We start from the raw sequence: 22,870 nt of genomic DNA on the forward strand, positions 1-22,870 counted from the left end.
CAGCAGGAGAGTCGGGCAACTGGTATTATTTTAAAAGGAAAAATCCATATCCTTCTCAGTTTAGGTTCCGTTTAAGGATCTCTTTAAAGTCTTGTACACACCTTCAGTTTTGATTGGCCAATCACTGACCAATTTTACCATTCCATATACTAGGAGGGTTTACCTACACAATGGGCTCGATTCACAAAGCGGTGCTAACCCAGTTAGAGACTTTAGGCGTGATAACCATTGCACCACGCTGGTGAAAAGCCAGTTTAGGCGTGATAAGTTTAGGCGTGATAAGTTTAGGCGTGATAACTATAGCACCAACTGGGTTAGCACCGCAGTGCACAGCTGATCAAAAGTTTTGCGCTAGCAAAGTCTGGTGCACTTCGCATAGAGTTTAATGGCGCTGCTTTCCGTGCGATCTAAACTTATCACACCTAAACTTATCACACCTAAACTTATCACGCCTTATCTGAGTTTAGGCGTGATAAAGGGCTTTTCACCAACGTGCTAACTGTTAGCACCGCTTTGTGAATCAGGCCCCATGTGTTCATAGTATTCAAAGTCTGTCACCCCTCATGCTACAGGGAGGTGGTAAAACTGGTCAGTGATTGGCCAATCATATTTGAAGACGTGTATCAGGCTTAAGCCTTTCCTGTAGCTGTTCTCTCCTCTCCTTTCTCCAGGACATGCAACTCCAGGATAAGAGGAGAAATAAAAGTTAAAATATGGAAAATAGACTGTTTTGGGTGTTTCCCTTCCCAGTGTGTACCCCAGCACTGATCCAATTGAGTTTTGTGGTAAACACAACCTTCGGCGCGAGAGCGGAATACTAGCCTGTGGCGGCCTGGCCCTTTAACAGTCAGTGAAATCCTGAAGGGGCTCAGAGCACAATATGGCTGCCTGGCTTTTCTACAGTCTCAGCGCTTCCTCCTGTGTGTGAGGCGAGCGATGCAGCAGCAGCACGGCGCAGAGCAGCGTCATTCGCCATAAAACGCTGCGACTGAAGGTATCGGAGAGCGGGAGTGACCCGCCGTCCTCCCAGGCGGGCGGCGGACGCTTCACTGGTCTGTGAAATGCATCTGGCGTCCCCCCTCCCTCCTCGCCGCGTCTCATCCTGTCACTCACAGTCAGGACGCCGTCTGCGATGAAGACCGCCCCACAGCTCAGCGCGCCGCTCATGGGGGCTGCTCTGCAGGTAGTTCATCTTGTCATCAGCAGGCTGCCGTAATTAGCGGGAGGACAGGACTGCGCGCTCGTTAGGGGAGCCTTTTAAAGTGTCGCTCGCAGGAGGCGGCGGGGGGGGGGGGGGGGGGGGGGGGGGAGCGAGTCTCTCTGGCAGTGTTGCCAAGCCAACCCCCCTGCTCCAGTGTCAGTGTGCGGAGAAGAGGGGAGCGCTTCCAGCTCGCATACAGGGTCAGCGGAGGCGGCCAAGGCGGACAGGCGGCCAGCTTGGCTGCAGCTTCAAGGAATCTGCGGACAGACGAGAAATGATAATTGGGGTTGTCGATGTCTGCCGCCAGATTATCTAATTGGTTTTACGAAAAAAGAGCCTGCTAGCCGTCAGATCAAGCGATATCGGGCGCAGGGAGGACTTTATTTATCCTGCTTATTATTCCCTTTATTTCTCGCTGCCATTACTCCACATAAAAAAACAAGGAATTTACGTCTGTCGTTTCCATCCCGGTAGAGATTAGGCGCTAATGTACCCGCCACACACGCACAGATAGCGCTGATCGTTTGATCGGCTGCCAACCGACCCCAGAGCCATTGGCTGGAGAGCTGCGTCATTTTGGCGTGTCGGTCTGGAAGACGCCGGTTCGATAGGCTGCGTTAGCTTTGGGGTCATTAGGAAAGTCACACAAGTTGTTTTTGAAACAGTTGAACCATGTGACTTAAGGTGCCCATTAACGGTACAATTTTTGTAGATGCAATCGTTCGATCAGGTTTGCTTGATCGAATGTAATCAGAAGGAAATTATTGATTATTCGCATAATCCAGACAATTATGGCTCCTTTTCTCTTTAGATACCATCGCAAAATCCAACTTTCTGATTGACAAAGTTTTCTATTCCAATCGGTGGAATCGTATTATGTCATTCTTCTCCACACACTGCATGGTTTTCTGTACAATTTGATTGTAAAAATCTGCTGAAAAGAACGGTACCTGGGGAAAATATTCTACCGTTAATGGGTATCCCAGAGGATGGTACACACCATGCAATTCTCACTTTAGATTCAAAGCGAGTGATCAGATCGATATTCTGATCTGATATCGATCGGATACAGAAGAAAGCCAATGTACACATATGCAATTTTTTTTTAATTCCGATCAGATTTTTCAAATGATTGGAAATAGATTGAAAATGGATGGAAAGGACCTTCACACAGAACGATAGCCTGTATTGTTATTCATATTTTCCAGCATTTCCGGTCGAGAAAGAGATCGATTTTGACCTTGAGATCGGTTGCTCTAAATTGGCAGGCTTTTTTTTTTTGCCTGATCTGATCTTTTTCTCAATCGGAAATAGATAAGACAAATAACATTTACATTGCGCTTTTCTCCTGGCGGACTCAAGTCGCTTTGAGCTGCAGCCACTTGGGTGCGCTGTAGAGGCAGTGGCAAGGAGTCTTGCCTAAGGTCTCTATACTGAATAGGTGCTGGTTTACAGAACAGGAAGAGCTGAGATACGAGCCCTTAAAGGAGTTCTGTGGGGGATTGTGGAAGAAAAAAACGGACACTTACCTTGGGCTTCTATCAGCCCCGTGCAGCGGTAATGTCCCACGCCATCCTCCTCCCATCTGCCGTTCTCCGCCGCCGGCCCCGGTCTAAGCGGCATGGGATCCAACTGCGGCTGCGCTAGAGTGGCCGCGCACCCGCTCGCTTCCGCCTGCGTCATCGGAAGCTTACTGCGCAGGCGCAGTACAAGGCTCCGTTGTACTGCGCTTGCGCAGTAAGCCTCAGATGACGCGAGCGGAGGCACGGCAACGCGCATTATTCGTCTGTATGTCAGACGAATAATAGCCCGGTGCCAGCTGCGGGGAACGGCGGATGGGAGCAGGACGGCGTGGGACATTACCGCTGCATGGGGCTCATAGAAGCCCAAGGTAAGTGGCAGTTTTTATCTTCAGAAACCCCCACAGAACCCCTTTAAAACAAACCAGAGGCAAAAAAAACCCCTTATGATATAATGAATTGTATGTGTCGTACAGATAATCAACAGAACATGCATAACAAAGAAAAGAGTCTCATTTTTATTTTCAGTTATATAGCTTTATATATATATATATATATATATATATATATCATTGCATCATACTGTCATATTTGCAGTTTTAAAACCACACTCTGTCTTTAAAGCTATAAAACAAAGCAGAAATAATGACACTTTGAATTCCCCTGCAGTAAAACCTTATCTCAAGCGGTCTCTCACTGTTTCTTGGCCGTTTAAGTGCTTCAGAAAACAGGACTGTATTCCACCCAGTGGGTGGGTTAGCTCAGAGAAGCTCTTTTGCATAGATAACAACTGAAGTTAACTCTTGCTGTACTGGAAATCAAAATGAGACTGTTTTCTTTGCTACTAATGTTCTGTTTATTAGCTGTACTACACATAAAATCCATTATCTCATAAGTTTATTGCCGATTCACATTTTCTTTAACCATTACAGTATCCAGAATCTGAAGTGACGATTGCATGGTGTGTGGCAGCCTTTACACGCCAATCATCGCCTGCGGTCTTTCTATACATTCAGAGAACGTGGAAACAAGCGTCTGTGTTTGGCAGCGGTATGGCGACTGTTCCCGTCACTTCGTCGCAGATGGTGCTTCAGGCGCCGTGCAAATGGCTCACCGGCACAGCTGCACTTGGCAGAGAGTCTGGTGGAAATGTTCCCAAATAAAAAAAGGAAGTCATGAAGTGGAGAAATATCTGCGCTGTAGCACTGGTCAGATGCTGGAGGGGGGGGGGGGGGGGGAAGTGACGCTGTAGCACTGGTCTGATGCTGGGGGGGGGGTCGGTGAGAAGTGACGCTGTAGCACCGGTCTGATGCTTGGGGGGGGGGGGATCAGTGAGAAGTGACGCTGTAGCACTGGTCTGATGCTGGGGTGGGGGAGGGGGTCAGTGAGATGTGACGCTGCAGCACCGGTCTGATGCTGGGGGGGGGGAGTCAGTGAGATGTGACGCTGCAGCACCGGTCTGATGCTGGGGGGGGGGGGGGAGTCAGTGAGATGTGACGCTGCAGCACCGGTCAGATGCTGGAGGGGGGGGGGGGGGGGCGGTGAGAAGTGACGCTGTAGCACCGGACTAATGCTGGGGGGGGGGGGTGTCAGTGAGAAGTGACGCTGTAGCACTGGTCTGATGCTGGAGGGAGAAGCTGGGGGGAGTGGGTCAGTGAGATGTGACGCTTTAGCACCTGTCTGATGCTGGGGGGGAGGAGTTGTCAGTGAGATGTGACGCTGAAGCACTGGTCTGATGCTGGGGGGGGGGGGGGGGGGGGGAATCAGTGAGAAGTGACGCTGTAGCACTGGTCTGATGCTGGAGGGAGAGGCGGGGTGGGGGAGGGGGTCAGTGAGATGTGATGCTGCAGCACCGGTCTGATGCTGGGGGGGGGGGGGGGGAGTCAGTGAGATGTGACGCTGCAGCACCGGTCAGATGCTGGAGGGGGGGGGGGGGGCGGTGAGAAGTGACGCTGTAGCACTGGTCTGATGCTGGGGGGGGGGGTGTCAGTGAGAAGTGACGCTGCAGCACCGGACTAATGCTGGGGGGGGGGGGGGGGTGTCAGTGAGAAGTGACGCTGTAGCACTGGTCTGATGCTGGAGGGAGAAGCTGGGGGGAGTGGGTCAGTGAGATGTGACGCTTTAGCACCTGTCTGATGCTGGGGGGGAGGAGTTGTCAGTGAGATGTGACGCTGAAGCACTGGTCTGATGCTGGGGGGGGGAGGGGGGTCAGTGAGACATGACGCTGTAGCACTGGTCTGATGCTGGAGGGAGAGGCGGGGGGGGAGGGGGTCAGTGAGATGTGACGCTGCAGCACCGGTCTGATGCTGGGGGGGGGGGGGGGGGGTGTCAGTGAGATGTGACGCTGCAGCACCGGTCTGACGGGGGTGGGTCGATGCTGATTTTTATGCAGATGTATACAATGAACAGAGGCGCCAAAAGTATAAGATTAGATTAATTGAGCTTAACACAGAGGCGCTTAACTTGAATCCTTGTGCAGATTGTTTGATGCTCCTCCCTATATTGCCTGATGAAGCGGAATTGAACCTGCGAAACGCATTGCATTTCATTTTGGAGTTTCTAATAAATGTGTTTGACTGTCTGAATCGCAGTCGTTGTCGTGTCTGCTTGAGGGAGGTAAGATCACCACTTCCTCCTTCAATTTTGCCATTTAAGTTGGTTTTTTAAGCTCATTTAATCTAATCTTATACTTTTGGCGCCTCTGTTCATTGTATACAATGTTGAGTCCACCCTTGGTGGAGGGTTGCTACCCTTTCTTCCTGTCTACAGAGAGCGACTTCTTATTCCTGAGTGGGGTCAGGACAATCTCCCCACCTGCCTTTACAGTGGTTGCCTGCTGGTGACCCTGACTTGTGAGTATCTAGCAATACAAACTTATTGCCACCTTGTCCAGTACGAATGACACTATTGGGGCTCTTGGTGTTCCCTGTTTTTATGCAGATGTTTGCAACTTGAAAAACGGACCAATCATACGCAGCTTCTCAGACATGAGGTCCTTTTTTGAGCTGCATAAAATAAGTATAAAAATGTGCATAAAATCTGCATCAACTCAGAATTATTTTTATTTTGTATCGATCATCCCTAGTCTGATGGATATGTTCAAATTTATGACTCTCTAACCACTCCTTTACACTAGACCTTAAAGTGCCTACTAATGATACAATCTTGATTGTACAATCTTACCACTTCTCTTGTTGGTAGTCTACAATTTCCGTTTAGCGAGGATACTCAGATTATGTGGCTCACAGGCTGTGTGGCTTGATCCACACTGTAAGCGCTTTTCTGAGCACTTGTGATTGCTAAGCGCTTTTTGAGCAATTTTTAAAAGTCACTCCCATTCACTTTTATTGATGCATATGCAATTTGCGCGACTGCGGCGATTTTTATGTGATTTTTACCGCGATTTTAATAAAAGTGAATGGGAGTGATTTTTAAAAAGTTTAGCCATCACAAGCGCTCAGAAAAGCACTTATAGTGTGGATCCCGCCTTACTGTAGCGGCAGGAGCATCTCCCTAAATGGAGTCATGTGATCTGTTAGACTGATCCTGGCCTCATCACCCACCATCTTCATCCGGTTAGGCCAGGAGATTGGCATGTGCGGGTTTGTGCTGAATGGAATGAGGAGGCCTGCGATCACCACCAGTCTGCCTAATTATGTTACTTGGGGGAACTCTGCTTGCTGTTGGGACACTCTGCTCGTCATTGGGGGATTCTAGCTGTTACTTTTGCGGCACACTGAGAATATTATTTGGGGTTATTCTGCCTGGTGTTGTGGGAGCACTCTGGCTGGTCTTTGGGAGCACTCTTGATATTCTTATGGAGGCAGTCTGTATATTATTTGGGGGCGCTGTGCTTGCTATTTTGGGGGGCACTCTGGCTGCTAGCTAGAAGCACTCTGTAAGGCATGGATGCTACAGCGAGGGCAGCCTACATATTCTTTGTGGTCACTTTGCATTTTATTTGGAGTCACCCTAGCTGTTTTCGATCATTCCGCATGCTATAGGGGACCCTGTTATTTTGGGGCATCTGCATATTATTTGGGGCAATACTGCCTGTTATTATTGGAGCACACTGTATTATTTGGCGACACCTGGGCTTTTATTTGGGGGAGATCTGTATACTATTTAGGGGAGCTCTGCCTTTTATTTTGGGGGCAATCTGGTGGTCATTCTACTTGTTATTTGGAGGAAGTCTAAATATTGTTTTGGGGGAAACTTGCATGTTATTGGGTCAATCTGTATAATATTAGGTAGAAGGGGGGCTCAATGTTATTTGGTGAACTCTGCATTTTAATTAGTGAGAACTCTATTATTGGGGGGCAACTCTGAAATGTGCTTGCGTTCAGTAGTATTGGTCTGCATGCTAGTATTATGTGCATAGAACTAGTGTTTGCTTGTCATTTAGTAACATTTATATTTATGGTTATTTGCATCTCATTTCAATTCCCCTGATTAAAGGGGCACTACAGCGAAAAACTGTAAAATTTAAAATATTTGCAAACATATACAAATAAGAAGTACATTTTTTTCCAGAGTAAAATGAGCCATAAATTACTTTTCTCCTATGTTGCTGTCACTCACAGTAGGTGGTAGAAATCTGACAGAAGCGACAGGTTTTGGACTAGTCCATCTCTTCATGGGGGATTCTCAGGGATTTATTTATTTTCAAAAGCAGTTAGTGAATGGCAGTTGCTCCGTCCAACTGCCAAAAAAACTGTGTAGCGAGCAGGGAGGCTGGCCAGCATCATTGTTTAAATCCTTTTTAGGGAATATCTTTATAAAGAATAAAAGCCTTGCTGAGAATCCCCCAGGGCTGTGGAGTTGGAGTCGGAGTCGAGGAGTCGGTGCAATTTTGGGCACCCGGAGTCTGAGTTGGAGTCGGAGTCGTTGATTTCATAAACTGAGTAGTCGAAGTCCGGAGTCGGAGTCGGCTGATTTTTGTACAAAATCCACATCCCTGTTAAGTATTAGACTAAGGAGTCGGAGCCATTTTGGTTACCCGGAGTCGGAGTCGTGATTTCATAAACTGAGGAGTTGGAGTCGGAAGATTTTTGTACCGACTCCACAGCCCTGGAATCCCCTATGAAGAGATGGACTAGTCTAAAACCTGTCACTTCTGTCAGATTTCTACTACCTATTGTAAGTGACTACTATATATTGTAAGCAACATAGGAGAAAAGTAATTTATGGCTCATTTTACTCTGGAAAAAACATACTTCTTATTTGTTTATGTTTGCACATATTTTACATTTTACAATTTTTTGCCATTATGCCCCATGTTTTTTTGTTATACCGGTTATTTGGCCCAAGTTGCAATCTGTGCACTGTAGGGGATGTGACGACTGCCTATACAGTACTCTATATTCAGTACTATTTATGTATACAATACTTTATGGCACATGGTTTTATTTAGCTGAAAATAATAGAAGTAGTATACCTAGAGGCAATCAGCAGACCTCCGGTCTTCCAGGCATCCCAAGGATGGTGAGCATGGCATCCTACCTAATAAAAGGCAAGTGTCTCTGCATCCCATGTCCCTGTGTCAGTGCTTTTGCGCTATTGCGCATGTCCTGCATTGACAGCCATTAGGACCGGACGCAGGGCGGGCCAGGGGGCGGGCCGGCCAGGCGTGTGTGCGCGCGCACGCAGCGGTGTCAGACCTAGAGCCATGTTTTTAAACGGGCTTAGGTCACTAGTCCTATATAATAAACCCTAAGTGTCCCTGCGTCATCCTGTCCGTGTGTTGTGTCAATGCGCATGTGCACACATGCACTCCTTATGGGGGGAGAACACCCACCTAACACTCCTATATATGGAGGGTGCCAAGCAAAGGCTCCCTATTACTACTATCTGTGTGTGGCTGGGGTTAGGGAGGCTTTAAGCAGTTGGTTTTGACGCAGAACACTGAAACAAGGAGCCGCCATAGCAGTAATGTTACACTGCGCGGGGCACGTAAGGGTAAAACGGGGTAAACCCAGCATTACTCCTCCATCTAAGTTGCTAGGACCCGGAGGGGGAATAGAATTTACCGCCTCCGGGTATTAGAGCAGCAGGTGGTTGAGCCATCATTTGTCTCTCCCTGTGTCCAGCTCACCGATGGCGTGCATATACTTGCACGAGAGGCTACCTAGTATTGATGAAGAAGGGGGTGGGGGGAGTCAGCAGGGGCAAAACAAGAAGCACCCAACCAAAATCCTGATAGGCCCCCTAACTTCCCCATCCCACCTGTGCATGTCCGGTCACATATGCCCTTTCCCCAACTTTACAGAGTTAGGCTGGGTTCCCACTAGAGCTGGATATCCAGCAGCCAGTGTGAGCCGACCGTGTAGTGTCCCCTCCAATGGTCCCTTGTGGTCCGGATGGAGTCCGGAGAAGATGCGTTTCCTCCGTGGGGCTTCTTATGGGATACGTATCCGCTGTCTGGTGATTATAACGCTCCAAAATTATTCTGCTTACCGCAATGGATCCGTTCTAAACTCTGTCAGCTGCGGTAAATATAGTGGGAGCGGGGCCTTAGTGCAGGGAGCAGTGTAATATTAAGCTGCTCCGGTGTTGTGTCAGGTCTCCTCTTCCTCCCGGCGGCCCCTTGTTTTATGCTGCATACCCGGGATTCGATCACATGACATGCATCAGGCTTCCAATCACATGACATGCATCAGGCTTCCAATCACATGACATGCATCAGGCTTCCAATCACATGACATGCATCAGGTTTCCAATCACATGACATGCATCAGGCTTCCAATCACATGACATGCATCAGGTTTCCAATCACGTGACATGCATCAGGTTTCCAATCACATGACATGCATCAGGCTTCCAATCACATGACATGCATCAGGCTTCCAATCACATGACATGCATCAGGCTTCCAATCACATGACATGCATCAGGTTTCCAATCACATGACATGCATCAGGAGTTGCAGGATGGCAGCATAGAGCGTGCGGCTGCCACAAACAGGAGTCCCGATGCAGTGCCGGAGCACGTCTCCTCTTCCTCCTAGCAGCCACTCATTTTATGCTGCATCCCTGGCTTCCGATCACATGACATGCATCAGGCTTCCAATCACATGACATGCATCAGGTTTCCAATCATATGACATGCATCAGGCTTCCAATCACATGACATGCATCAGGTTTCCAATCACATGACATGCATCAGGAGTTGCAGGATGGCAGCATAGAGCGTGCGGCTGCCACAAACAGGAGTCCCGATGCAGTGCCGGAGCACGTCTCCTCTTCCTCCTAGCAACCTCTCATTTTATGCTGCATCCCTGGCTTCCGATCACATGACATGCATCAGGCTTCCAATCACATGACATGTATCAGAAGCTGTTGGGTGCAGCCTCTCGTTTTATGGTGCATGCCCGGCTTCCGATCACATGACATGCATCAGGGGCCGCAGGATGGCAGCATATAGCGTGCGGCTGCCAGGAAGAGACCCGATGCAGTGATGGAGCAGGGACCTATTACACAACAGCACTTCCCTTACTCTGCAACACAGTGAGGAGGAGTAGGCCACGGGGCCACCACGGTCACCGTGCTATTATGCCAGTAATGAGTTACCGCAGTGGGTAACACCAACCCTAGCGACACCACCTCTGAGATGGACTAGTCCAACACCTGCCAGGTTTTCCATGTTTTCACTGCCTACTGTAAGTGACAGTAACATAGTAATGTACAGGGCATTTTACTGTGGGAGAAATGTACAGTATGTATTTTAATTTTAAAGGGAACCTGGGGCCTGATTCATCTGCTAAAGCAGCACAGCTTAAAGGGATACTGTAGGGGGGTCGGGGGAAAATGAGTTGAAGTTACCCGGGGCTTCTAATGGTCCCCCACATACATCCTGTGCCGCGCAGCCGCTCACCGATGCTCCGGCCCCGCCTCCGGTTCCCTTCTGGAATTTCGGACCATTAAAGGCCCCGGGTAAATACAACTAATTTTCTCCCGACCCTCCAACAGTATTCCTTTAATATGCACGCCTTACATAGCAGAGCTTGTGCCCATGTAAGGAGCGCGCCTTCCCTTAGTTATGCACATTGCTTCCTTAGCAACGCGTGTAATTTCCAATGCGGGCGGTCCTGTGAAATATTGCAGTACAACGGCTACTATGACAATAAACATGTTATTTGTCATAGTAGCCGCTGTTAGTGAAGTATCGCGACATCGATACGCATTGAAAGTTACACGCGTTGCTATGTAAGCAATGCGCATCACTAACGGAAGGCACGCAGCGAGCGTTGCTATGTAAGGCGTGCACAGCACGCACTACTGCACATTAAGCTGAGCTGCTTTAGCAGCGCACCTTGATGAATCACGCCCCTAAATCGAGGCTTCTATGTTTATTTCCTGTAAAAAATGCCAGTTGCCTGGCTGTCTTGCTGATCTCTCTGACTGCAGTAGAGTCTGAATCACACCTGAAACGAGCATGCAGCTAATCCAGTCACATTTCAGTCACCTGATCTGCATGCTTGTTCAAGGGCTATGGTAGAACGTATTACAGGCAGAGGATTAGCAGGACGGGCAGGCAATATGCATTGTTTCAAAGGAAATTAATATGGCAGCCTCCATATACCTCTTGCTTTAGGTTCCCTATAACATTTGTAGTGGTTCTTTAAAGGACAACTGAAGTGAGAGGGGTATATGGAGGCTGCCATATTTTAATCCTTTTATGCAATACCAGTTGCCTGCCTGTCCTGCTGATCCTCTGCCTCTAATACTTTCAGCCATAGCCCCTGAACAAGCATGCAGCAGATCAGGTGTTTCTGACATTATTGTCAGATCTGACAAGACTAGCTGCATGCTTGTTTCTGGTGCGATTCAGACACTATTACAGCCAAATAGACCAGCAGGGCTGCCAGGCAACTGGTATTGTGTAACAGGAAATAAATACAGTAACCTCCATATTCTACTCACTGAAGTTGTCCTTTAAAGCAGGATTTTCCGCTCTGGAAGTGTAATTTCGATTTGCAGAAGAGGAGGAGGGGGGGGGGGGGGGATGCTGCAGAACATTTGCTTACTAAGCTATCACATGCCATGCTTACGTCGGCGTCTCGCGAGGGGGTTTCAAACAAGGCTCGTTAGCGGTTTCTGCCCGCCTCTGTACTCTCGGTATTGTTCTTTTCCCAGACACAATCGCCTCTGTTTTAGCGTTTCTTCCTCGAGGACACTTGATATATTTTCCGTGCGTTTATAGCCGGCTGACGCAGCGCCTCGCTCCCAGCGGCCACGACACGAAAACGCTTTCATAATCTCAGATTAGCCCGGCGTTATTATTGCACACGTTGGATTTGGCGCAGGAGAACGCCAGGGTTGCCATGGATGTTGTTAACCCCATACATTTTTTTTTTAATAACCCTCAAATAATGAATACTATAAAAAAAAAAAAAAAAAAAATTCCCCCGTCGTTAGTATTATTATTATTATATACGCTGTACTCCTTTGTGTTGAACAATTCCATCACGTTTTATTGTCTTAGGAGATGGCGAGCACAGATGTGTGCCGGTCCTGAGCGGCGTCTGCCGGGGGGGCTAATATCTAAGCGCGCGATAATAGAACAATGCATGCACCGTCACTGCTGCGCTAATATATTGCTTATTTCTGTCATTTATAAAATCGCCACAATCAGCGTTCTCACAGAGCTTCTCTTCCTGGTCCTCGATTTCTGTACCTTATATATTCTGCATTCATAAATTATTATTATTTTTTATTTATATAGCGCCAATGTTTTCCGTAGCGCTGTACATGGTCGAAAACATAAAGTGGGGAGCTTAGATAGATGAGATGGTCAGAACTCCGTACAACCTGGACAACCAGCAATACAAATGCATACAAAGCTAATGTGTGGGTTGAGACGTCACCAATACGGTTATATGTTCATATGATAAATTACAGCAGGATAAGAAACACTAGGAGGAGGTCCCTGCCCTTGCGAGCTTACAATCTAGAGGGTAGTGGGGTGGAGACACAGGGGTTAGTGGATGAGTCAGTGAACCTTAAAGTGGAACTGAAGAGAGAGGTATATGGAGGCTGCCATGTTTATTTCCTTTTAAGCAATACCAGTTGCCTGGCAGCCCTGCTGATCCTCTGCCTCTAATACTATTAGCCATCGCCCCTGAACAAGCATGCAGCAGATCAGGTGTTTTAGACTTTAAAGTCAGATCTGACAAGACTAGCTGCATGCTTGTTTCTGGTGTTATTCAGATACTACTGAAACCAAATAGACCAGCCAGGCTGCCAGGCAACTGGTATTGGTTAAAAGGAAATAAATATGGCAGCCTCCGTATACCTCTTACTTCAGTTCCCCTTTCAGTGCAACCTATAGTAAATGATAGGCTTGTCTGAAAAGGTGAGTAATGAGAGTACGTTTCTAGGTTTTCTAGCATGACATACTGGCTGGGGTAGAGAGTTCCAAAGGAGAGGTGATGCTCGTGAGAAGTCCTGGATGTGGGAGTGAGAGGAGTTAGAGGACAAGAGGGCCTCCTGGGAGGAGTAAGGGCCCGTTTCCACTATCGAGAATTCGCATGCGCATCCCACATGCAAATTAGCATGGGTAATACAAGGGGATGGGACGGTTTCCACTTGTCAGGATTTCTGAGCGTTTTTCTGTGCAGAAAAAAATTTGCGCGGCAGAGCCATCGGAATTTGCATACCGCTATGCGATTTGCATACAATGTATTTAATAGGAAATTTGCATGCGGTTTTGGTATGCAAATTTTCATGCAAATTCGCATACAATTTTGCATGAAAACAATGGAAAAGCACACAGGCATAGCCATGGTTAAATTCGCATACATAGTCAGCCATGCGAAATCGTATGCGAATTCACATGAAAATTTGCATACAACCGCATCTGACGATTAGTGAGCAAATATATGGACGGGAGAACTTATGTAGAGCTTTCTATGATAATGTTAGGAGTTTGAACTGGATCTTTTGGATAATTGTCAGCCAATGGGGAGATTGGCTGAATATGCAAATCATCATTGCATTCCAGCAGATCTGGAGGTGTGGCTAGCTATCAGGGACAACAAAGGATGATTTGCATATTTAGCAGTGATGCATATTCAGCAGTGGTGCATTGTGGGAGACCTCATATGCTTACTCCAACCTTGATAATTGCAAATACCTTCTGTTTTAAGAAGGCAATCTTCTGTTTTTCTGACCCGATAAGATAATTGAATCTAATGGTCAATCGAACAGGAAAATCAAGTATTTTTGGGAACCTTAAAGAGAACCAGAGAGGAAGCATCCGCATGTATTTTACCATATAGATCAGTGGGAACATTAGAGAAAACACCTACCCTGCTCTCTGTTTCATTCTGCACTGCACAGCTTGTTTCTTATCAGACCTGATAAAATCCCCGACTGAGCATTCAGTCTGGCTTTGCTATAATGACTCAGCTATAATGATTCCTGAGCAGAGCCAGAAGGGGGCAGGCTTGGACTTGAAAAGACATGAGAGAACACAGACTGAGCTATAAATATTCCTGAGCAAAGCCAGACTGAATTTTATCAGGGCTGATAAGAAACAAGCTGTGCAGTGCAGAATAAAACAGAAAGCAAGATAGGTGTTTTCTCTAATGTTCCCACTGATCTATATGGTAAAATACATGAGGGTGCTTTGTCTCTGGTTCTCTGTAAGGGCCCTCTTCCACTAGAGCGAATCTGCATGCAGATTCGCATAACCAATGTAAATCAATGGGCCTGTTTCCACTTCTGAGCAGTGGACTGTGCAGAAGAAATCTGCACAGCAGAGCCATCAGAATTCGCACCGCAAAGCTAGTGTGCAATTCGCCTGTAATGTACTTAATAGGAAATTTGCCTGCGTTTTCGCTATGCGAATTTTCCATGCAAATTCGCCTACGTGTTCGCCTAAGAATCAGTGTAAAAGCAAACAGGCACTGACATGGTTAAATTCGCATACTTACACAAAAACACGAAAACGTACGCGTTTTCATGTAAAAATTCGCACACAAATGCATACGAATTTGCATCCGCAGGACGCGCCTCGCCATAGACCATACATGTCAAACTCCGGCCCACGGGCCAAACACCGCCGTGCTTATTTTACTGATATTCTCCATAGACTTTCATTGCCCTAGCGTTAGTCCGCGGTAAAATGCCGCACAGTGCCAGTGTGAAAGGACCCTTAAAGGTAGAATTTGATTGGCCGGTAGAGAGGGTGCAGGTAGTTCATTTACTCCATACTGGGCATGGTCTCCCCCTTCCTGCTCTGGACGAAGGTTCTGGCGGCGTCTGAAATTTGGCGTTAGCGGGGGAGGCTGGCGTGTGCGAGGAGGAAGAGGAGGATTGCAATCAGAGATAACTGTCTGGGAAACGTCAGGTAAAAACAGCCTAAGCCCTTTGATTTCACAGCAAAACTAAGAGTAAATAACTGGATTATGTTCAGACACAGCAAATGGGGGATTTATCTTCCTGCACATGAAAAAAAGATTATGACAAGCCCTGTAGCGGGATGCGTTCCCTCACAAAGCATTACCTCAGCGCTGCGCAGGAACGCACGGTCTGTCAGGCGGAGCGCGTCAGGTGCTGTGCTGAATATACTACATTGCAGAGGGTTTCATTATACTTAGATACAATTTTGTGTATATATGTATGTGTGTGTGTGTGTATATATATATATATATATATATATATATATATATATATATATATATTTTTTTTTTTTTTTTCAACGCTAAAAGAAACATATATAGAAAAGTAACGTATAAGGAAAAATTACATTCCCTGTTGGTGTATCCCAGCTTTCCACTGCTTTCCATAGTGTATCCCAGCTTCCCAGTGCTTTCCATAGTGTATCCCAGCTTCCCAGTGCTTTCCATAGTGTATTCCAGCTTCCCAGCACTTTCCATAGCGTATCGCAACTTCCCGGTGTTTTCCATAGTGTATCCCAGCTTCCCAGTTCTTTCTATAGTGTATCCCTGCTGCCCAGTTCCCCTCCATAGTGTATCTCAGCTTCCCAATGCTTTCCATAGTGTATCCCAGCTTCCCAGTGCTTTCCATAGTGTATTGCAGCTTCCCAGCGCTTTCCATAGTGTATCCCAGCTTCCCAGTGCTTTCCATAGTGTATTGCAGCTTCCCAGTGCTTTCCATAGTGTATTCCAGCTTTCCAGTGCTTTCCATAGCGTATCGCAACGTCCCAGTGTTTTCCATAGTGTATCCCAGCTTCCCAGTGCTTTTCATAGTGTATCCCATCTTCCTAGTGCTTTCCATAGTGTATCCCATCTTTCCATGCTTTCCATTGTGTATCCCAGCTTCCCAGCGCTTTTCATAGTGTATCCCATCTTCCCAGTGCTTTCCATAGTGTATCCCAGCTTCCCAGTGCTTTTCATAGTGTATCCCAGCTTCCCAGGGCTTTCCATAGTGTATCCCAGTGCTTTCCATAGTGTATCCCAGCTTCCCAGTGCTTTCCATAGTGTATCCCAGTTTTCCAGTGCTTTTCATAGTGTATTGCAGCTTCCCAGGGCTTTCCATAGTGTATCGCAGCTTCCCAGTGCTTTCCATAGTGTATCCCAGCTTCCTAGCGCTTTCCATAGGGTATCCCAGCTTCCCAGCACTTTCCATAGTGTATTCCAGCTTCCCAGTTCTTTCCATAGTGTATCCCTGCTGCCCAGTTCCCCTCCATAGTGTATCTCAGCTTCCCAATGCTTTCCATAGTGTATCCCAGCTTCCCAGTGCTTTCCATAGTGTATTGCAGCTTCCCAGCGCTTTCCATAGTGTATCCCAGCTTCCCAGTGCTTTCCATAGTGTATTGCAGCTTCCCAGCGCTTTCCATAGTGTATCCCAGCTTCCAAGCGCTTTCCATAGTGTATCCCAGCTTCCAAGTGCTTTCCATAGTGTATCCCAACTTCCCAGTGCTTTCCATAGTGTATTCCAGCTTTCCAGTGCTTTCCATAGCGTATCGCAACTTCCCGGTGTTTTCCATAGTGTATCCCAGCTTCCCAGTGCTTTTCATAGTGTATCCCATCTTCCTAGTGTTTTCCATAGTGTATCCCAGCTTCCCAGTGCTTTCCATAGTATACCCCAGCTTCCCAGTGCTTTCCATAGTGTATCCCAACTTCCCAGCACTTTCCATAGTGTATTGCAGCTTCCTGGTTCTTTCCATAGTGTATCCCAGCTTCCCAGTGCTTTCCATAGTGTACCCCAGATTCCCAGTGCTTCCCATAGTGTACCCCAGATTCCCAGTGCTTCCCATAGTGTATCCCAGCTTCCCAGTGCTTTCCATAGTGTATCCCAGCTTCCTGGTTCTTTCCATAGTGTATCCCAGCTTCCCAGTGCTTTCCATAGTGTATTACAGCGCTTTCCATAGTGTATCCCAGCTTCCCTGCACTTTCCACAGTGTATTGCAGCTTCCTAGTGTTTTCCATAGTGTATCCCAGCTTCCCGCTGCTTTCCATAGTGTATCTCAAATTTTGAGGGCTTCCGATAGTGTACCCCAGATTCCCAGTGCTTCCCATAGTGTATCCCATCTTCCCAGTGCTTTCCATTGTGTATCCCAGCTTCCCATTGTTTTCCATAGTGTATCCTAGCTTCCCAGTGCTTTCCATAGTGTATCTTGGCTCCCGGTGCTTTCCATAGTGTATCCCTGCTCCCGGTGCTTTCCATAGTGTATACCAGCTTCCCAGTGCTTTCCATAGTGTATCCCAGCTTCCCAGTGCTTTCCATAATGTATCCCAGCTTCCCAATGCTTTCCATAGTGTATCCTAGCTTCCCAATGCTTTCCATAGTTTATCCTAGCTTCCCAATGCTTTCCATTGTGTATCCCAGCTTCCCAGTGCTTTCCATAGTATATCCCAGCTTCCCAGTGCTTTCCATAGTGTATCCCAGCTTCCCAGCACTTTCCATAGTGTATTGCAGCTTCCCAGTGTTTTCCATAGTGTATCCCAGCTTCCCGGTGCTTTCCATAGTGTATCTCAAATTTTGAGGGCTTCCCATAGTGTACCCCAGATTCCCAGTGCTTCCCATAGTGTATCCCATCTTCCCAGTGCTTTCCATTGTATATCCCAGCTTACCATTGTTTTTCATAGTGTATCCTAGCTTCCCAGTGCTTTCCATAGTGTATCCCTGCTCCCGGGGCTTTCCATAGTGTATCCCAGCTTCCCAGTGCTTTCCATAATTTATCCCAGCTTCCCAATGCTTTCCATAGTGTATCCTAGCTTCCCAATGCTTTCCATAGTGTATCCTAGCTTCCCAATGCTTTCCATAGTTTATCCTAGCTTCCCAATGCTTTCCATTGTGTATCCTAGCTTCCCAGTGCTTTTCATAGTGTATTCCAGCTTCCCATCGCTTTCCATAGTGTATCCCAGCTTCCCAGTGCTTTCTATAGAGTTTTCCAGCTTTACAGTGCTTTCCATAGTGTATCCCAGCTTCCCAGTGCTTTTCATAGTGTATGCCAGCTTCCCGGGGCTTTCCATAGGGTATCCCAGCTTCCCAGTTCATTCCATAGTGTATCCCAGCTTCCCAGTACTTTTCATAGTGTATTCCAGCTTCCTGGTTCTTTCCATAGTGTATCCCAGCTTCCCAGTGCTTTACATAGTGTATCCCAGCTTCCCAGTCCTTTCCATAGTTATCCCAGCTTCCCAATGCTTTCCATAGTGTATCTCAAAGTTTGAGGGCTTCCCATAGTGTATACCAGCTTTCCAGTGCTTTCCATATTGTATCCCATCTTCCAAGTTTTTTTTCATAGTGTATCCTAGCTTCCCGGCGCATACCATAGTGTATCCCAGCTTTGCAGTGCTTTTCATAGTGTATCCCAGCTTCCCAGTTCTTTCCATAGTGTATCTCAGCTTCCCAGTGCTTTCCATAGTGTATCTCACATTTCCACTGCTTCCCATAGTGTATCCCAGCTTCCCAGCGCTTTCCATAGTGTATCCCAGCTTCCCAGTGCTTTCCATAATGTATCCCAGCTTCCCAGTAATTTCCATAGTGTATCCCATCTTTCCAGTGCTTTCCATAGTGTATTCCAGCTTCCCAGTGCTTTCCATAGCGTATCCCAGCTTCCCAATGCTTTCCATAGTGGAACCCAGCTTCCCAGTGCTTTCCATAGTGTATCCCAGCTTCCCAGTGCTTTCTATAGTGTATCCCAGCTTCCCAGTGCTTTCCATAGTGTATCCCAGCTTCCCAGTGCTTTCTATAGTGTATCCCAGCTTCCCAGTGCTTTTCATAATGTATCCCAGCTTCCCAGTGCTTTCCATGGTGTATCCCAGCTTCCCAGCGCTTTCCATAGTGTATCCCAGCTTCCCAGTGCTTTTCATAGTGTATTCCAGCTTCCCATCGCTTTCCATAGTGTATCCCAGCTTCCCAGTGCTTTCTATAGTGCATCCCAGCTTCCCAGTGCTATCCATGGTGTATCCCAGCTTCCGGGGGCTTTCCATAGTGTACCCCAGCTCCCGGTGCTTTCCATAGTGTATCCCAGTTTCCCGGTGCTTTCCATAGTGTATCCTAGCTTCCCAGTGCTTTCCATAGTGAATCCCAGCTTCTCATTGCTTTTCATAGCATATCCCAGCTTCCCAGTGCTTTATATAGTGTATCCCAGCTTCCCAGTGTTTTCCATAGTATATCCCAGCTTCCCAGTACTTTCCATAGCATATCCCAGCTTCCTAGTACTTTCCATAGTGTATCCCAGCTTCCCAGTGCTTTATATATTTTATCATAGCTTCCCAGTACTTTCCATAGTGTATACCAGCTTCCCAGTGCTTTCCATAGTGTATCCCAGCTTCCCAATGTGTTTCATAGTGTATCCCAGCTTCCCAGTTCTTTCCATAGTGTATCCCAGCTTCCCAGTGCTTTCCATAGTGTATCTCACATTTCCAGTGCTTCCCATAGTGTATCCCAGCTTCCCAGTGCTTTCCATAGTGTATCCCAGCTTCCCAGTGCTTTCCATAGTGTATCCCAGCTTCCCAGTGCTTTCCATAGTGTTTCCTAGCTTCCCAGTGCTTTCCATAGCATATCCCAGCTCCCTGTTTTTTCCATAGTGTTTCCCAACTTCCCAGTGCTTTTCACAGCGTATCCCCGCTTCCCAGTTCTTTTCATAGTGTATCCCAGGCCAGCTTCCCAGTGCTTTCCATAGTGCATACCAGCTTCCCAGGGCTTTCCATAGTGTATCCCAGCTTCCTAGGGCTTTCCATAGTGTATCCCAGCTTCCCAGTGCTTTTCATAGTGTATCCCAGCTTCCCAGTGCTTTTCATAGTGTATCCCAGCTTCCCAGTGCTTTCCATAGTGTATCCCAGGCCAGCTTCCCAATGCTTATATAGCGTATCCCAGCTTCCCAGTGATTTCCATAGCGTATCCCAGCTTCCCAGTGCTTTCCATAGTGTATCCCAGCTTCCCAGTGCTTTTCATAGTGTATCCCAGCTTCCCAGTGCTTTCCATAGTGTATCCCAGCTTCTCAGTGCTTTTCATAGTGTATCCCAGCTTCTCAGTGCTTTTCATAGTGTATCCCAGGCCAGCTTCCCAATGCTTTCTATAGTGTATCCCAGCTTCCCAGTGCTTTCCATAGTGTATCCCAGCTTCCCAGTGCTTTCCATAGTGTATCCCAGCTTCCCAGTGCTTTTCATAGTGTATCCCAGCTTCCCAGGGCTTTCCATAGTGTATCCCAGCTCTCAGCAATTTCCATAGTTTATCCCAGCTTCCCAGTGCTTTCCATAGTGTATCCCAGCTTCCCAGTGCTCTCCATAGTGTATACCAGCTTCCCAGTGCTTTCCATAGTGTATCCCAGTTTCCCGGTGCTTTCCATAGTGTATCTCAAATTTTGAGGTATTCCCATAGTGTACCCCATATTCCCAGTGCTTTTCATAATGTATCCCAGCTTCCCAGTGCTCTCCATAGTGTATCCCAGCTTCCCAGGGCTTTCCATGGTGTATCCCAGCTTCCTGTTTTTTTCCATAGTGTATCCCACCTTCCTAGTACTTTCCATAGTGTATCCCAGCTTCCCAGTGCTTTATATAATGTATCCTACCTTCCCAGTGTTTTCCATAGTGTATCCCATCTTCCCAGTGCTTTCCATATTGTGTTCCAGCTTCCCAGTGCTTTTCATATTGTATCCCAGCTTGCCAGTGCTTTCCATAGTGTATCCTAGTTTCCCAGTGCGTTTCATAGCATATCCCAGTTTCCTGTTTTCTTCCATAGTGTTTCCCAGCTTCTCAGTGCTTTCCACAGCATATCCCCACCTCCCAGTGCTTTCCATAGTGTGTCCCAGGTTCCTAGTGCTCTTCATAGTGTATCCCAGCTTCCCAGGGCTTTCCATAGTTTTACCCAGCTACCCAGGGCTTTCCATAGTGTATCCCAGCTTCCCAGTGCTTTCCATATTGTATCCCAGGTTCCTAGTGCTCTTCATAGTGTATCCCAGCTTCCCAGGGCTTTCCATAGTTTTACCCAGCTACCCAGGGCTTTCCATAGTGTATCCCAGCTTCCCAGTGCTTTTCATAGTGCATCCCAGCTTCCCAGGGCTTTCCATAGTGTATCCCAGCTTCCCAGGGCTTTCCATAGTGTATCCCAGCTTCCCAGCACTTTCCATAGTGCATTTCAGCTTCCCAGTGCTTTCCATAGTGTATCCCAGCTTTCCATAGTGTATCCCAGCTTCCCAGTGCTTTTCATACTGTATCCCAGCTACCCGGGGCTTTCCATAGTGCATCCCAGCTTCCCGGTGCTTTTCATAGTGTATCCCAGGTTCCCAGTTCTTTCCATAGTTTATCCCAGCCTCCCGGTGCTTTCCATAGTGTATCCCAGCTTCCCAGTGCTTTCCATAGTGTATCCCAGCTTCCCAGCACTTTCCATAGTGTATTGCAGCTTCCCAGTGCTTTCCATACTGTATCCCAGCTTCCCAGTGCTTTCCATAGTGTTTCCCTGCTTCCTAGGGCTTTCCATAGTGTATCCCCGCTTTCCAGTGCTTTCCACAGTGTATCCCTGCTTCCCAGTGCTTTCCATAGTGTTTTGCAGCTTTCCATAGTGTATCCCAACTTACTGTTGCTTTTCATAGTGTGTCCCAGCTTCCCAGTGCTTGCCATTGTGTATCCCAGCTTCCAGGTGCTTTCCATAGTGTATCCCAGCTTCCCGGTGCTTTCCATAGTGTATCCCAGCTTGCCAGTTCTTTCCATAGTATATCCCAGCTTTCCAGTGCTTTCCATAGTGTATCCCAGCTTCCCAGTGCTTTCCATAGTGTATCCCAGCTTCCCAGTGCTTTCCATAGTGTATCCCAGCTTCCCAGTGCTTTCCATAGTGTATCTGTAACGATAGGTGTCAGCAACCAGAGAGAGAATCTGATTCTTGGCGGTCTGCAGTATCCCCAAGAATACAGATATACCTGATTATTGAGGATCTGCAGAATCGCCAATAAACAAATATGTCTAACCTCTAGACACCTGAGAGTGTAAGTGTTTTGGTGCAACAGTAATCTTTGGACCACCGTGGAAGCAGGTGGTCCAATAAGTAGAGAAGACTCTACTGCAGTCAAGGACACCTGAAGAGGGAGTCCCTGACTGATAAGGAGCAGTGTCCCCTCTGTAGAGCAGGGGACCCCTGCGGGAAGGCTGGACACTCTGAGGGGGGGGGGGTGACAGCCAGAAGGTCAGACAGGCCGGGTCGGCAACCGTGTATCAGATAAGCAAGGTACCAAATCAGAGATCAGAAGAATAGTCAGGAAAGCTACAGGTCATAACAGATATCAGAACAAGGCCTAGTCTGAGGTGTGAGGTCCGTGATCTCAACACCCTGGAGCTATGCTAGAGAATAACACAGATGATATACAGTATTCCTAATCTGGGGTGTGAGGACCGTGATCTCAACACCCTGGAACTATGCTAGAGAATAACACAGATGATATACAGTATTCCTAATCTGGGGTGTGAGGGCCGTGATCTCAACACCCTGGAACTATGCTAGAGAATAACACAGATGATATACAGTATTCCTAATCTGGGGTGTGAGGGCCGTGATCTCAACACCCTGGAGCTATGCTAGAGAATAACACAGATGATATACAGTATTCCTAGTCTGGGGTGTGAGGGCCGTGATCTCAACACCCTGGAACTATGCTAGAGAATAACACAGATGATATACAGTAACTGGCTAAGTGTGGATTCCCAGGTCCTCCTGGTTCCACCACACTGAAAGATCTGACTAAG

At 47.3% G+C, this 22,870-nt stretch overlaps 1 protein-coding gene across 5 annotated transcripts in view; it reads left to right on the forward strand.

Moving 5' to 3' along the window:
* RAI1 (retinoic acid induced 1) overlaps positions 1–22,870 on the forward strand; it is a 275,318-nt gene that overhangs the window by 65,371 nt on the left and 187,077 nt on the right. Inside the window, exon 1 of one of the 5 annotated variants that reach the window (XM_068243539.1) lies at positions 1,115–1,183. The exons of the other annotated variants lie outside the window; for them this stretch is intronic. The gene's annotated coding sequence lies outside the window, so the exon portion shown is untranslated. Of the gene's footprint in view, positions 1–1,114; positions 1,184–22,870 lie in introns of those variants that run through there. 5 annotated transcript variants of the gene reach the window in all.

Source organism: Hyperolius riggenbachi, chromosome 7 (assembly GCF_040937935.1).
Source record: "Hyperolius riggenbachi isolate aHypRig1 chromosome 7, aHypRig1.pri, whole genome shotgun sequence".
Lineage (NCBI taxonomy): Eukaryota > Metazoa > Chordata > Amphibia > Anura > Hyperoliidae > Hyperolius > Hyperolius riggenbachi.